Source organism: Pinus tabuliformis, chromosome X (assembly GCF_031772625.1).
Source record: "Pinus tabuliformis cultivar Carrire ecotype Pingquan chromosome X, CPIR1, whole genome shotgun sequence".
In the NCBI taxonomy this organism is placed as follows: domain Eukaryota; kingdom Viridiplantae; phylum Streptophyta; class Pinopsida; order Pinales; family Pinaceae; genus Pinus; species Pinus tabuliformis.
In genome coordinates, this window is record NC_142308.1 from 920,088,060 (window position 1) to 920,099,888 (window position 11,829).

Below are 11,829 nucleotides of genomic sequence, written 5' to 3' on the forward strand. Positions count from 1 at the left end.
TGCTTCTGGATCTGGTGAAGCTAGTGGGTTGACCTCTTGGTGGTGAGGCATGAGACCAATGTCTTTCTATAACTCCTATTGCTCCATATCAGTATCCATCTACTCAAGTGCTTGTACAATCTCTTGAGAAAAGTCCTGCTCCTATGATGGCTCACCCTACCTGCCTGATACCAGCAATTCAGATGAGTCAAGTACCTGTACATGTGCAGTTTCATCCATCTATGCATGTTGTACCCTCTATTGTACATGTTCCTATTGTGTTTCCTTCTCCTGCCTACGCAGCTCCTGTTCCTTCCGGAGTTGCTCCTCCAACTCATGCAACTCCTTCTTTGTTCCTCCATTATCTATTTTTATCCCTAACTTTGCGTGTTCCTCTTGTTGCACTGTTTCCTCTTCGCCTCTACCACCAAAGCTGATTTTTACATAAGTGGGTAGGCTCAGAACTTGCAGCTTTATTCCTCCTCGATGTTGTCAACAATCTTCCTTTTTCCTTTGCCACGCACTGGTATGTTCACCTCTGTTGTTGTTGCTACTACTGGTTCTCTCTAGGATGCTGCTTTGCCAACCATTCTGCAACGATGTTGGCCAGTTCGTTGAGTTTGGAGAGCCTGTGAAAATATCTCCAAGGGTCTTCCTTCACCGAATGACATGCCCCATTGATCCACTGAAATTGTACTCTCATGCATTGATCTTTTACAAGACAATGTGGGTCATACAGATTGTAGCTTGGGGTGTCGAATGGATATTTCTTGATCTCCTCTGCTTCAACATCTGACTGCTTAAAAATATGTATCTCGTATAATCATATCCACAATGGAAGAGCGGACCAATGTGGCTTCTTCTTTCGGTACAGCCTAGCTATCAATCATGTCGACATGTGATATGATACTTCCTACATAGTGAGTTTGTCCAAGGCAAAATTTGGTAGAAGATGTGAGACTTCTCTGTGTTGTACATCTGTATGAAGGTGTTAGATGGTGAGGAATACCAATATGATATATCAATCAGTGCCTCCATGGTTGTCTTCAACATGCAGGGTGGATCATGTTCAAATATCATCTTGTACATAGGGCTGACAAAATGATCTGACAACTGTGTGATAACTCCTATGAAGTCGCATTTGGACAATATCTTACAATAAGTGTTCACAGAGGTATTCGTTCATGTCCATGCCCACTTCAAGCTTGAGAACTCCTGATGAGCAAATATTGCATCCAATATGTAGGCGGAGATGTAGATTTCTACGTGCCTACCTTTGGGTGGCTGTTGAATGCCTGCTACTTGTTCCTTCAACTGGTGAGCCAACATGTCAGACCAGTTGCATGCTTTTCCTTTTCTAGCCAGTTGGTCCAATGCGGTCACCGAACTTTGTGGGAAGGCTTCCATGCTCTCTTAGCCATGTAAGAGACATGAAAAGATGACCAAGTATTGATACACCTTCCATAGTATTTTGTTCTTGTAGACCTAGTTGGGTGTCATCATGAATTTGGTTGGCTCCTTCACATAGTTCTGCAAGTTATCTCTGGAGTTGGCATTGGTGGGTATGTTGAATGGTCTCTCCATGGTGATCATTGGCTTCGGCATATGGTACATCTATTCATAATCTTGTGCCCTGAAGGTAGAAATCTACATCCCACTGACACTACTCGATGTCATCATCTCTGGATCAGTGTCCAAGATGATCCATTCTATCATGTCTGTGAATGGGAACACGGGATACCTGCATGCACTCCGGTAAAATCCAGACATGTGGATGTTCACATACACTTCAAAGCCTTTGATATCTTCCCCAAGTTTTCTTGTAAATGCATAATTGATCTCTTTCCATTTCAACTCAATATCCTTGTCTATAATTAGCTTAGTGTCTTCATAGATTGGCAAACTTGTAGACACTCACTCAACTGTTGTTCCAGTTGCAATTCCGTCAGTGTCCTTTGATCTTTCTCTCTTGGAGGCCATTGATCCTAAACTAGTGAGAGGTAAATGAACAACTTCTAGATCTGGAGACACAATGACATGCATGGAAGGAAATTTCTCAGCTAAAACCAAAGAAAACTTGAGGAATGACATGCAACATACCTAGGGATTGACTGGCAAGGATTGTGTCATTTTTCCGTGGAGGTTGGGAGACTTGCTGCCAAAACTATGCAAAAATTAGTCTGATCTATTGGAAGGATGGATGGCTTCTGGAATTGTGCAATGTGAAATCCATACTAGCCTGCTAGTTTTTGGAATTTTCTAATGTGCAATTTCTGTTGGAAATGGTTGCAGACACATTGACTACATTGCACAATTTTTTGGTCTAGTATTCAATGCCTCTTAGAATTATGCAATGCAAGACTAGAGGATAATCACTAGGCAGAAATGCACATTTTCTGAGAGGAAGGTAGAGCCTTCCCTCTCAGGATTGAGCAATGTTGTGTTGGTTAGGCAGAGTCCCAGCCAAGGTTTCCCAAGCCTTCCGACGGGCAACCAAAAAAAAATGTGAATGTGAATGCATCGCGATAATTAGTGTAAGAAGCAGTGAATGATCGTGCATGCAAACAATAAATGAAAGATTTATAAAATGAAACAACATGCATGTGTGTGAAGCAAGTCAGCGAATTGGTGACCATTCGTGCAAAACAGTGCCACGCATGCGACAGTAGTAAGATGTTAACGAAACCTGAAACGATGATAGTACAAGATAACATGCACGCAAATGAAAGCAAGTGTCCACAAAAATGTAGCAAACAACACTCACACAAGCGAGAACACAAAAAGCAACAGAAATTTTCCAAAACACAAGTTAAGATGACTTACCCATAAATAGCTGAGCTGGATGTGTCATAGACTCCTAGATGTGTTGCGGGATGTCAGAGCTCCCATATTGATGTGAATAAGTGAGCTCTGAAGCATTGAATAAATAAGTCTGAGACTCATGATGCGCATGCCACAAAATCTAGGAAAAGGTGACAGTTTGAGTAAAAATTCTAAAACGATCTTTGCGTGTAACATCTAGCTACTAAAAATAGCACCCTAAAATATAGGGATGGTTTTTGCATGCTTCTCTTTTCTATTTTGGGAAAAATCAACCCATGCATGCAAGTCAATCCTTCTCGGTCCCGGGTGGAACCGGTCATCCGAATGGCACATGCAAGAGCCTGCTTGACTGAGGGGAAAATTTGCACATTTATGGGAGGGAGCTGGGCTGGTTTCCCAAAAGTATTACACAATTTCTGGGCTAAGTAGTTGACTGCTGCCTAGAATTGCACAATTTCTAGGTTGAGAGGTCCTGCTCGGATAGATTGTGCAATTTTTTGAGTGAAGCTTGACAGGAAAAATTGCGCAATTTTGGAGCCGAATAGGCTACCAGACAGGATTCTGCAATTTCTAGAGGGAAGGCTGGTTCCCCTCCATAATTGCGTAATTTATTAAGAGAGATACTCAGCTTGTAGCTAGACCAAGTCTAGAGAAACAACCTATGAGGGGGATGTAACAAGCTATCATGTAAAGACTAGCCATCTGCTAGAGAACCACTAAAGCTTCTGTACTTGACAATGCGAGACATGTTGTTGATGAAGGTTGGTAGGTAGGCACCAAAACGAAACTAAGGAAAAATTTTGGATGGTGGTTGTATCTGCTACATCACAAGGAAATCAAGAACAAAGGACCACAACAAAATACACCACCGCCTCCAAAGAAGAATGAAAAATATTCCAAGTATGTTCATTTATTTGATGGTTATTATTTTTATTACGCTATCTAAGGACATCTTGCCAAGGATTGTCAAGTTATTGATAGGTACAAACATTTATTTAATGGTTATTTCTTTTTATGTGCTAACTATGCACATATGGCTAGGTATTTTGCTTCTTTTTACAAGTACAATAATTATCTGCAAAACCCTAGGAGCATGTTTCTAGGATCATGAGACAGATTCCACGATGTTTTTTGTAGAAGAGAATATGTCCTAAATGGGTCAAACATTGATTGCTTCAAATTCCATAATTATGGCCATAGTGCCCGCGGTTGCAAATATCATATGGAAACTCCTAAGGAAAACATTGAATGATTCAAGTGACATAGCTATGGGCACATGCATTGAGATTGCAGGAATACGAGGTATGGGAAAGGAAATAGGTACAAGAAGACCAAGTAGAGAACAAGGTCTCAACAATTATTCTTTTAGGATTTGTAAAAGAAAAAGGTGATGAGGAATTCGTAGTTTCTTCAGATAATGACTCAAGTCAATATGGCATGTTAGGTGACTCACTATTTTGAACAATATGGCTTGTTGACTCCTTAATTTTTGTAGAGGAGGAATCTATGTAGTAGTATATGGCATAAGTCTACGATTGACAACAAATTAGTTTGAACAAGATGGTAGTTTCATTATAGGTTAAGGGGAGAAAAACAGTTGAATTATTACAGGTTACCGAGAACAAGGCAAGATTAGTTTGCAAAGGATATGCATAGGTTGAAGGAATTGATTTTGATGAAAAATTTTATCTCGTTGCTAGAATGTAAGCTATCAGGATGTCTCTCTCTTATGCTTGGTCGAGAAAAATCAAGGTCTACCAAATGGATGTTAAGTCATATTTTCTAAATGGTGAATTGGAGGAAGAAGTTTACATTGAAAAATGCAAATATTTTCTTCCCTCTGACAAAGAAGATTACATCTTCAGATTAAAGAACGCTCTACATGGTCTCAAGCAAGCTCCTAGGGCTTGGTATGATCATCTTGATGAATATCTACATCAATATGGATTCAAGAAAGGAAGTGCTTACAACAATTTTTATGTGAAAGTGGATTGACATAAACTAACAATTATCAAAGTATAATATTTGGAAGCAGTGATGATAGATTAAGTATAGACTTTGACACAAAAAAGTAAAGTGAGTTTGAAATGTCTATGCTTGGTGAACTGACATACTTTTTAGGGCTTCATATTTCTCAGCAGGATAAATGAATATTCATATATCAAACCAAGTACATCAAAGAAATGCTCAAGAAATTCAAGGTTGCAACTTAGTATTAGAAGACTCATCAAAGGATGTGGACCAAAGGTTGTAGAGATCCATGGTTGGCAGTCTCCTATATGTGACAACCTCCCAACTAGATGTGACGCAGGAAGTTGGACAAGTAGCACGATTCAAACCAACAACAAAAGAATCTCATATCATTGTCCTCAAAAGAATTCTTCGATATATCTTAAGGGCACAATGGAATATGGTCTCTTGTATCCCAAAGGAAATGATCTGGTCATCCAAGCTTATACAGATCCAGATTGGGGAGTAAGTGTTCATGATCGTAAGAGTTCCAGTGGAGTAGCATTCTACCTAGATGGTTGCCTTGTCTCATGGTTAAGTAAAAAGCAGTCTTCAGTGTTGTTATCCACAGCTGAATTAGAATACATCACGACATCAAGTTGTTGTATTCACGTTCTATAGATGAAGCAAACCTTGAAAGATCTTCAAGTTAACTTTCATGAACCTATTCCTATCTTCTGCGATAGCATTAGTTCCATCAGTATATCCAAAAATCCTATGATGCATTCCAAAACAAAGAACATTCCAATCAAATATCATTTCGTTAGAGAGGAGGTCACCGAAAGAATATAAAGCTTGAATACGTTGGCACAAAGGAAAAAATTGCTGACATCTTTACCGAACCATTTCCTCCTAAGGAATTTGACTATATTTGGGAAAATCTTTGCATTCTCCCAAGGTTTCATTAAACTCTTTCTCCTATCTAGTCAAATAGAAAGGGGGAGTGAAGGTGTGTATAGGTCTGCATGATAGTTGTTTGTTAGGGGAAGTTACCCTTTTCCATTGATGACCAAGGGGGAGAGAAAGTAGTAGGAAGAGTTGTCATGATTACAGGGGAAGTACTTGTGTTTCCATCAATGCCAAAGGAGGAGATTGTTGATCAGTGGTTGCCATTGATGTCAACCCAAGCAACACCATGGGCTACCTAGATCTTGCATGGGAATTTTGACTTTAAAACTTACTCTATTCTGAGTCAAGTATCTTCTAGATGGATTCTACTCGTCAATATGTTTCCATTGATATATGGCATGCCATGTAATTCTTCACGGTTTGAGAGATATTCATGTTTGAAGTTAGTAACCCCAGTTAGTGGGATAAAACACTATGGGGTTGTGGCATCTCACTCATAATTTGTTGTGGCCATTGAATAGTAAATAATTAATAATTTTTTTTTCAAAATCCCTCCTATGTTCACATGTTGAGGACCCTCTCAACTCAAGAAATTCATATAAATAGTGACCCTCATATCCTCCTCTACTAGGGATTTTGTGGCTTTAAATAGTTCATCGTGGAATTTTCACTATAACATTTCTTCTGCGACAGTTCAGAAGCTGAAATTAAAACCCATTTTAGTCGACAGCGTGATGAACCTAAAGACCAAATTTCAAATCTTTCTTCGCTATATGTTGAGAGATATGATTTGAGGAAGTTAGGGTTTTTGCAGGTTCATGAATTTTGTGTCAAAAAGCAGACCTTATGAAAATTGTCATAACTTTCCCTTTGAGAATTGGATTCCAATTTAGTAAACAGTGACTGAAAGGAGATGGAATTTATTTTCCGGGGTACCATTTTAAGGGCCGAAGGTTGCAACAGGGACACATCGTACTTTGTACAAGTTTGCTCTACTAAACCAACCTACTATTAGGTCATCATGGGAGATTGGGGATAAATCTTGAAGAATCAAATATTGATCATACCTGTTGGGTTGGAAATAGGACTCATAGGGCTATAGTAGGACAAAATTTTAGACCCTAGAGATCTGAAATTATATATATAGATATATAATAGATTCAATATCGAGCTCCTAGAAGAAAAGAACAAACATTAATTCAAGGATCACTGCAGTAAGGACCACACATCAACAGTCAAGGGTAAGTTTCTTACAAGAAGGTATGTATGATTAGTGTTTACATGTAAATTTTGAGTATAATCTTTGACATATGTTTTTGCAGGACAACATAAGCATATACAGTGTCTCAGCTATATCTCTATGTATCTATATGTCACAATTAGTTTTTCGGATATTCTATTCTTGATACTATGCATTTTATGCTACATATTCTTGATGGTACACCAAGTTTTCTAAATCTATATGATGTTGTAAGTTCATGTTACTTGTCTTCAAATAGATGATAGAATGATATTTGTTGTTGTACTTAGAACATGGTCCATCACAAATCTAGGGTTTGTCATAATTTTTTATTATATATATCTTTAGGTCATTTTTGGATATAGTATTGCATATAGTCTAGACCAATATCAAGAGTGGGAGTCCTTGTCTACTGTTGTAGCAAGTCAACAACAGAAATGACAAGCACACTTCAGGAATTCATTGTAATTTTTAATTTGTATTTATTCATTATGATGAACTTACATTTGTTTTTCAGGCCGAGGTAAGTTGAAGGGCATTTTGTATTTTTTTGGGATTGGTTTCGTCAGGTAAATTTTGCATGCAAGTAGAAGAGGATTCAAGTACAACCTCAAAAAAAAATTCAAGAGCAAAAGTGTCAAATCAAAGGAAGCATTGCAATGGGACATCCTTGAAGACATGACAACCATTAAGATAACATGAAGTATTGTTAAGGCCAAGAGTCATTATTGTAAAGTTGTAAAAGAGTCATTTATAAAAGATTCATCATTGTAAAAGAGTTGTTTGTAAAAGAGTCATCATTGTAAAATTGTAAAAGACTCATCATTCTAAAGATTGTAAAAAAGTCATTTGTGAAAGAGTCATTTTGCCTAGAGTCGAAGAGGTAGTGTTGGGAGGTATAGGAGTCACTATTGGGATGATTTCATGGTTGGGTTGCTGGTCATATAGTGATTGGGTATTTGTTCAAGTACACAAAAATCATTGTACATATTATTGTATCATGGATTTTTGTCACTAGTTTGGAAATCCACATTTTTGTCTTATTTCAGTCATTATAGGGTGGGAGGGAGGTGATAGGAAGGTGTATGAAGTCTCCTACAGGTTGGAGCCTATGAAAACTTCAGGGTCGTAGGGTGGTGGTAGGCCAAGTTGTAGCTCGCTATGGTGTTCGGGAGTCCATTCAGTTGATTACTGAAGAAAATAGGGCATTGGGTTTTCCTTCTAGTGGGACCTGCAAAAGAATGATTTTCTAGAATTCTACGAATTTTTTCTTTCATTTCAGTTGGGACTAAAGATTAAAGAATTTATTAGAGAGGAATTCAGTGGTTTTCTACCTGAAGGGGGTTTTCCACCTAAAATTCTTGTGCCTACTATGTTATTTTATTTACTGTTATAACTGCATGAACATTAATAATAATTGAAGATTAACTAATACCCTAAAAATATTTAAAAGTGTTAGTTGCTAAGGAATACTAATTCACCCCCGCTCTCAGTATTTCTAACACAGAGTTGATAGAAGATACAATTTTACAGAAGAGGTCAAGAGCTACAAGACAAGGGAAACAAGACCTTTCATAGATTGGGTTGAAGGGACAACTTTCAGGCAAAGTTAAATGGTACACCAAAGAGAAGGTGGAGGAAACATTTCCTAACCACATTCAGTAAAATATTTTGGGCATGAAAATCCTTCGAAAATGCGGAGGTGTGATCCAAATTGGACCATTATATTGTTTTTCATCTATCCCGATGCATTTGGAGTGCAAAAGGTGGATGAATAAGCTCATGTGGTCATTTTTACCGGCAGGTTCTAGTTTGGTGAAGCGGGGTCCAAAAACTTCCAAGAACATTTTGAGGCATGAAATGATGTTTTTTTCGGGTTAAGATTTGACTCTTAAGCATCTCACATTTAAGAGGTATTCTAAACATAGAGAGAGTTCCAACAACGTAAGAATCATGTCAATTCAAGTTCGTATGAAAAAATTATGCCACTTAGAAGTTGACCTTCCTGTTTTCACAACTATAGTTTGGGAGAATGTCGTGTCAACCCCCATTATTGATGAAAAATGGGTGATATACATGTTTGTGATGTAAAAGACTCTAGAATAGTCTATTTTTTACCTCTAGTTGATAGTTGATGTAGTCAAACTTAACCACTAGTAGGTTGTCGGGCTATGTTATAACCAAACCACTAGGAAGAAGATGCATTTCCATTGTTTGGACATAATTTTGTTCCATATTTGAGAAAAGATAGCACAGAGACATAGGAGGTAGATCACAAAGAGAGGATGTGTACACTGTTGCAACCCATGTGCCACATACATTACTTCTTTGTATCCACAACCATATTTCTAGATAGAGAAAGAGAGTGAAGTGGACTCACCTTCAAGCTAGGTTTTCTCCCAAAAGGGTTTCCAAGAGAGAATATCTTGTGTATTATGTGTGTATGAGCTTATTTTTTCACTCTAATTTTCTTCTTGATTTACTTTTACATGAATGCACTAATTACAATTAATTTTACAGATATAGAAATTAAATAAAACAATAATAGTGTATAATCTCATATTTTTTAATATAATATTATGAGAGTTGCTCTGACGAACTATCCAGTGGAATACCCACTGCAGGTATAGATCATAGATGGACATAGTAGTAATCATGTAACACTAGCATTTATTTCCATTTTCTTAAATGAAAGTAGATACAATTTGATGTTGTACAAGAATTTTGCTAGAAAATAAATAATGGTGGCCACGTTCCACAGTAACATTGTCTTAGTTGCATTGTAACATTTCTTACAATTATCTATTTTTGTGCCAAATATGATAGTCCTTAAAGGAAGCTTGACTCAATTTTTACAAGGTTCGAATAGGGTGGACGTCATGAAGGCCACTCTCATTCATATATAGAAAATCATTGCACAACCTTTCAATTGCTAAGTTGGAGCTTGTTAACTTTCAATGAATGGCCATTTTAGGCCTACAACATGTAAATGGATCCCTTCAAAAGATTCACAATTCTTCAATCCCTCCTCATGTGTATCATGTTTTAATTCAAGAGTAATCATATATATGTTATGGTGCCTCACTCAACCAAAGGGCTTTCAGATACTAAACATTTCTTTGATTAGGTCATCCACAACATTCCATAGGCTGCTTCTTCATAGAAGGATTTATCTCACCCTCTACTCAACATAAAAATCACAGAACACATGTATCTTATAAAAAAAATCATAGATTTCTATTGTTATTCTCAACAATTCACTATCAGGTGCACTTGGTTCCAAATATGTTGCATTCACCTCCTTAATCTCTCCTTCCCTTCGGTTTTCCATTACCATTCCCTTCATGCAATCCATAGCATGAATATTCGTAAGGTTTCCCTTTGGGATATCTGTGCTAAGTAAAAAATTGAGGGTGAAATGTTGCCTATGTACGTGGGGTAGTTTGCTAAGTGTCATTAAGAGATCAGAAGGGGGATAACTAATTTAGGTAGATAGGGATAAATCCAATACTCCCCTTTATAGTTTACCCTTTGGAATCATAATCCATATAGGCTCCTTCTCTTCTTCAACTTTGGAAATGTTTTGACTATTATAATAATTATTTTTTTTCCCCTTGGGAAAAATCGTAATTTTCTATTATAATGGAAAATTACATGTTGTAAATGTCAGTGGCATATGTTGTATGTGTGGCCATTGACATCAAAATATATAGGTATATACATAATTACCCACTAAGGGTATTCCATTAGGTTCAGTAAATATTTATACAAAAATTCAAAATGTTTGGTTTGAAAAATTTATGATACATATTAGTATCTTAAAAACTATGAAAAATTAGGGCTTGTCTTTCCTAAAATCTATCCGGTCAATGTAGGGCATATAATAAAACTAAAATATCTCTACCTCCCTCCGTTCTTGGATCAACCATTAACCTCTGGGTTAACTTTCTACCTCCTTGGAAAGTTGATCTGCAGCCTGGTTGCATTCCCTATAAATGTGGAGACAGGTAATTTATTCAAATTGAGATTTTAATTTGAATGCATCATCCAAAATGTTCTTGAGAGAATTCACATGAAATGCAGAGGTGCAATTGATCCAAATAATGATGATATTAGAGTCCCCAAAAATCTAAATATGTCTACAGTTTTGTGCCAATGCAAAGTATAACAAGTGTCGAAGCGATATGAGCTCAGTGAAATTGTTTGTGATAGCACCCATACCAATACGGATTCAGAAAGAGAGTCAGCCTGATAAATCTACAAGAATAACACCACCCCCGACCCCTCGTCTTGGGAAGAGCCACTGAAGTATGCCCATGAATGGTCATGGTTGATGGCTTCAGGATTTATAGTGCAAGAATGAGAGGGTTGTTCATCATCCAATATTTCATTGAAAATATTGATGATCCTAGTGGTTACCAAAGGCCACTGAATTTGCAGATTCTTTAAAATGATATTGTTCCGACTTAACCAAGTATACCAACATATAATTAGGAGGAGTTTATGATTCTTCATGTTGTGGGAAGTTTTCCACCAGTGGTTACTTTCCTCCTTCATGTTGTGCCCTTCCCAGCGCTATGGTATGACCAAAGAGGAGAGGACTTGCTCCCAAATATGTCATATGTTTGTGCAGAACATGAAGAGATGATTATTTGATTCCTTGTCCTGTTGAAAAATGACACATCATGTTTGACCAAAATGCGATCGTTTCGTCAAGTTGATACATGTATGGGTTTTATTCATGACGATATTCCACATAAAGAGTCTAGTACGTGGGGGAGCATTGAGTTTCAAAAGTGCTCTCCACCACCCGTCGATAATAGGGGGCTTATGCACTGTATGTATAATGGGATATCCTACATTGGGAGGGTAAACTCCATGAGATGTAGGAGACCATATAATATCATCATCACCATTAGATATTTGGA